This window comes from Camelus ferus, chromosome X, assembly GCF_009834535.1.
Source record: "Camelus ferus isolate YT-003-E chromosome X, BCGSAC_Cfer_1.0, whole genome shotgun sequence".
NCBI classification, from domain to species: domain Eukaryota; kingdom Metazoa; phylum Chordata; class Mammalia; order Artiodactyla; family Camelidae; genus Camelus; species Camelus ferus.
In genome coordinates this window covers 13,623,251-13,629,065 of record NC_045732.1, presented here as the reverse complement: position 1 = coordinate 13,629,065, position 5,815 = coordinate 13,623,251, and the positions used below count along the sequence as shown (strand labels likewise).

At 59.6% G+C, this 5,815-nt stretch overlaps 1 long non-coding RNA gene across 2 annotated transcripts; it reads left to right on the top strand.

The window, feature by feature from the left end:
• Positions 1-928: 928 nt before the first annotated feature.
• Positions 929-3,756, top strand: LOC116661820. Of its 2 annotated transcripts, none has more exons than XR_004317799.1 (3): positions 929-1,469; positions 1,779-2,624; positions 3,221-3,756. It is a non-coding gene; the product is annotated as an uncharacterized LOC116661820 (long non-coding RNA). The 2 variants fall into 2 exon arrangements; XR_004317798.1 differs by having other exon boundaries at positions 930-1,469; positions 1,842-2,624.
• Positions 3,757-5,815: the final 2,059 nt, after the last annotated feature.

Sequence of the window (5,815 nt, the reverse complement as noted above, 5' to 3'; positions counted from 1 at the left end):
CCCTGACCCCACGCCCGGCCCCGCCCTGCCCTGACCCTACGCCAGGCTCCACACGGCCCTGACCCCACGCCCCAGCACGCCCAGTCGTGACCCCACGCCTGACTCCTCTCAGCCGTGACCCGACCCCCGGGCCTGCCCAGCCCTAACCCCACGCCCCGCCCAACCCTGACCCCACGCCGGATCATGACCCAACAACCGGGCCCGCCCAGCCCTGACCCCACGCCCAGCCCTGACCCCACGCCCAGCCTCCCTTGAACCCACGCCCGCCCCGCCCAGCCGTCACCCTATATCATGCCCTGACCCCACGCACGGCCCTGACCCCACGCCCGACCCCGCCCATTCGTGACCCCACGCTTGGTCATGACCCCACGCCCGGCCCCGCCCAGCCCTGACCCCACGCCTGGTCATGACCCCACGTCCGGCCCCGCCCAGCCCTGACCCCACGCCCAGGAAGGACATGACCCCACGCCCGGCCCCGCCCAGCCTTGACCCCACGACCGGCTCTGAACCCGTACGCACGGCCCTGCCCAGCCGTGACCCCAAGCCAGGACCCACCCAGCCCTAACACCATGCCCTGCTCTGACCCCACGCCCGGTCCTCCCCAACCATGACACAAGCCAGGTCCCACGCAGCCCTGACCACACGCCCGGCCCGCCCAGCCGTGACCCCACGCCAGGTCCTGACCCCACGCCAGGCCCTGACCTCACGCCGGCCCCGCCCATCCGTGACCCCAAGACCGGCCCCGCCCATCCGTGACCGCATGCCCGACCCTGACCCCACGCCCGGACCTGTACAGACGTGACCCCACGCCAGGCCCTGAACCCACGCACGGCCCTGACCCCACGCCCGGCCACACCCAGCTGTGACCCCACGCTCTCCCAACCCTGACCCCACTACTGGCACCGCCCATCCGTGACCCCACGCCCAGCCCCGCCCATCTATGACCCCTCGCACGGCCCTGACCCCATGCCCGACCTGGCCGTGACCCCACTTCAGGCCCTGACCTCACGCCCGGCCCCGCCCAGCCTTGACCCCACGCCAGGGACCGCCCATCCGTGACCCCACGCCCGGCCCCGCCCATCTCTGACCTCACGCCCGGTCCTGACCCTACGCACGGACCTGCCCAGCCGTGACCCCACGCCAGGCCCTGACCCCAGGCCCCGCCCTGACCCCACGCCCGGCCCGATGGTGCGTCTCACAGGCACAGCTGGGCTCGGGCGGCCCGGAGCCACGCGGCCCCGGCCGGGGGCAGGGTCGCTAGAGGCCGGACACCTGTGTGGCGCGGACCCCGGGGGCCTCCCTGTGGGCGGCGGCGCACCCGGGCCTGCAGCCGGGCCCCACGGCCGCGCGTGCGCGCGCCTGTCGCCGGGCGTGAGGACGACAAAGCCGAGGCGCTGGGAGCGAGGTGGAGGGGATGTCGGGGGAACCCTGGGGAGGAGCAGGTGTGCTGGTGACGCGCGGAGGCTCAGGTGTGCTCAGCGGTGCGCCAGCCCCTTCCCTCCCAAGCCCCGTTTCTCCTCCAGCTGCTCTTTCCTAGGGATGTTAGTGTCTTACTGTGAAGACGCCAGGTTGCTCCTGGTAACACGTCCTGATGCACGAGTCTCTCTGTCCTCCTCTTTCCCCCTCTCTTGTCTCTCAATCAACAACCCCCACCCCAGACATACAGACAGACACACAGGGGTGCACCCAGACTGCTGTATCTTACTGATTCCTGTTTCTTTTCTTTTCTTTTCTTTTAACGCTAACATGCCTCACTCCTGGAGCCTCTCCATAAGCAGGCTCTCCGTGAATATTTGCTGAATGATCGCATCAATGTGTGATTGACACGGTCACCTCTGTAGCTCAGAAGACCTGGCTGACGATCCTTGTGCATTTCGGGCTGTCTCCCAAACACGAAGAGGAAGAAGAATGTGGATAAGCCAGTGCCCCCCCATCCCGGGGAGAAAATGGCCCGGAGGAGTCTTATTTCAGCATATAAATGGAATGGGACTCACGCAGGCGAGTGACCCCCCTGGACGCCAGCCCGAGGGGACATCCTGCCCTGCGTTCACGCCAGTGGGGTGGTCGAGGGTTGAGTTTGCACTCAGCTCCACGGGAGAGCGGGGCAGGAAAATAAGAGTGAAAAGAAACCTCTGGGTTCCGCCCTGCAGCGCGTGGTGTCAGAGCCGCGGCGGGCAGGGCGGGAACCGAGACGGGGCCTCCTGCTGCAGCAGACAGCAGCCTTGTCCCACCCGTGTTCATGGGCCCCCTCCATCCACGTGTCCAAATGCACACCCGCTGGCCTGAAAATGCGTGGGTTTTACCGCCCCCCTCCCTCCCCGGGGGAAGGACAGCTGTCAGGAGTCCCCTCCTGCCACCCCAGCCCTGTGACTTCCCGCCCGTCCATCCGCGGGCACCAGACCCTCGCCTCAGGCTTCGCTCCAGAGGGTCCTCGCCACACACAGGTGCCCAGACAGGGAGGCGTTCTCTCTCACCACCGGGGGCAGAGGTCGGCCTGAGGAAGCCGCGTCCCCGGAGAAGCGGGTCCCCCCAGGCTCGAGGATGGTGGCGCACTCTGTCAGCGCGCAGTCTCAGAGCCGAAAAATCGCCACGCCGCCCACCCAGGTCGCACACACCTGTCCCAGGTGACAGACACAGAGCAGGTCGCCCTGCCCGTAAGGCTGATAACGCACATGGTCAGCGGTTGCCGGGAGGGAGGGACACGTGGAGCACAGAGGAATTTTCTTATTTTTAAAGGCTTAATATATATATATATATTTGTAGATTAGCCAGTTTTCTTTCTTTTTTTCATTATTCAGTTATATTAGGTAGAATTGTTACAATTTGCACATAATACAACATATTGCATGTAAATACGCACACACAATATACTGCAATACACATTTTTTAGTTTACATGTAGGTACGGCTCATTATCTCTAGAACATTGTAGAGTATTCGCTTTTAAACGTACAGAGTTATCAAAGGAATCAAGCCAACCCACAAAGTAAGAATCAACAGAACGCGGTAATCCAGTCAGAAAGGACAGTCACTTTCTTTTTCTAAAGAGGCAGTTTCAGGGTCACAGCCGAACTGAAGGGAGGGTACAGAGATGCCACCGCATATCCCCTGCCCCCCACTTGCACAGACTCAATATCCGCCCCCACTAGAGATAATCGTTGTAATTGACGAACCTAAATTGACACATTGTAATCACCCAACGTCCACTTTACTCGAATTAGGGTTCCCTCCTGGATTTGCACAGTTCATGGGTTTGGATACACGTCACGTATCATTATCGCATCCTACAAAGAGGGCAGTGAAGCCGTTCCGTATGCCACGAACACGGTGGATACACGTCATCATCCACGAGTCCAACCCGCGGCCCGCACAACACCAAGATGAGCCCCAAGGGAACAGTGGACATCCGTGAATACTAGTGTGTCGATTTTGTCTCAGCAGTGGTAACAAATGTACCCGATACAGTGTAGGTAACACGGGGAGCTGCAGTGAACTCTGCACTGCTCGGTTTTTCTGTAAACTTGAAACTGCCCAGTGTGTTCATGATATTAAAAAATAAAAGCAAAACACAGTCATTGCTAGGCTCTGTGAGCTCCATGAAGGACAGGAACGGGGGGGGCTTCGCTGGGACGGAGTCCCGGGCAGATGGACGTGAAGCCTGAAGAAGGAATCAGGCGTCCACAAGGGGCAGGAGGGCTGGGAGGGGAGTTCGAGGCCGGGACCCTGAACCCCGTGCAGACACGCAGACACGGGGGTTTCCGGGAGCCGGGCCCCAGGAGGCGCAGCTGTGAATCCCACCCTGTGAGCTGCCTCGCCCGTCACCTCTTGGCCCCTTCCCTCACCCGTAAGGACGCAGGAGACAAACGGCAAACGGGGCTGCCTCCCTGGGCAGAGAGCGCTGTGTTTGTACAGAAGGATTGTGAATTAGCCTCCAGCCTCAGCGGAGGTGACACTGAGGTCAAGCTCCCGTCCGGGGGGCCCTCTGGTCCCTAAACAACATGACTACACACGCTGAAGCCAGGTCACCGATCGATTTTCCCCACCACGAGCTTGCACCGACGGAATTTAACTAACTGAACGGCAAAACAAAAGAAAAAGCTCATCGCCAACCCAGGCCGCCCCGGAAATTACATGGATGTGAAGTGACACCTCCGTGACTTTTCAAATGAGACAAGGGTGGCTTCTGGGTGGAGGAGACGGGGAACGCTTTGCCCCCAATATTGAACGTTCATAACCAGGAGTTAGATTTAAATGAAACCACGGGAGAGCTCGGGTGACTCAGGAGACGTGGGTTTCGAGGTCCTGGTGAAGATGTAATTACAGCCAGCGTCTCCAGATGCTGGGGACAAGTGACATCCATTAATTCATCTTTGTCGGCGTCGGGGTTCCTGGGGGTGGCCCCAATTTCTGGACGGAGGACGCGTAGAGGAGGAGAGGTCATGGAATCGCTATGATTTAAGGCCCCCGCCCTCCCCTCCAGGGCTCCGACAGTCACGTCCTCATCTCTGTGACCCCGCGGGGAGGAAGAAACGAAAGGCTGCCCGCCCGCCAGGGATGTGGAGCCCAAGGATTGCCCGAGTTCCCCGCTGGGCCCCTTCCTCTGTGCCATGGTGACTTCTCAGAACCTGCCCGGATGGGTGGGCATTGGGGAAGGGACAGGACGGATTACAGGGGACAGCGGCCCCTGGCATTTTGGAGGTGGTCGCGGCTCAGGATGGGGTACCTCGAAGATAGGAAGGTGCGTGTGGGTGGGGATGCAGGCGGGGGGCGAGGGGCACGGCTCCAAGGAATCTGGGGCAGGGATTCAGGCCCAAAAGCCATCCAGCAGCCCATCCCCAGGAGCACGTGGCTGGGGAACACCCCGAGGTAGCCCCGGGGAGCACTGGGCCCCCTCAGAGAACGGGGGAGCCCTGGGGACACGGATAGACTCTGAAAAGGCAACAGCATGGAATAAGGCTGTGGCAAGTAAGTTACGGTGGCGCGGGAGGGTCAGGGATGGTTTGACCTTGACCTCATGGTCCGCTGGCTTAGCCGGGCTGCACCGCCACGACCGGACGGAGCTGGGGCAACTGGTTGTTTGGGTCACTTTTACTTCTTTTTCCTCTTCCTTTTTTGAACATGTATTTTTTTTCTTTTGCACAATTTGGTTTTTTTTTGTTGTTTGTTTTTGTTTTTTTACAGTGGGTACCAATCCATAAAAAGGTGTTTTGGCCCCGGATCAGTAAAACACAAGCTTCTTCAGGAGGGCTTGATGTTTCGAGGCTGCAGCTGACGATCTGAGCATTTCTCAAGGATTTAGTCAGTTTTTACTTTTGCTTGATCACGAGTCACGCTCATCCCAGCTGCAGGGACTCCGTGCACCAGAACGCACACAGCGATCCCCGCGTGCCGAGCCGGGGGAAACTTCACGGTCCATCTCCCGGCTGCCGCCGCCGTTCTGTTACCCGCGAAACGCAGACACGAGACTCATGTGTCTAGTTTGTCTGAGACCCCACATTCTGTTCTTCCTTCCCTCCCTCCTCTTCCCTGCCTCCTCTTCTCCTTTTTTTTTTCCCCTCCCTGATAAACGACACTGCATTTTGTTAAGTCGCTGCTGGCCTGCACGTATCTTCTGTCATTTCTATAATTAGTGCTTGTGACCCATCCCTGCCGTATTCCTTTGTAGGAAACCCTGTTTCTCACAAGTGGGCTTTGGCGAATCTTCTCAGTGTTTCTAAACTAATGTATTTGTTTTCCCTTAAGCTCACTAAAGTTTGGTTTCTCACAGCACAGAGGGCCTGCATCAGTACTTGAACTCAGCAGTTCTGTTTCTCTCT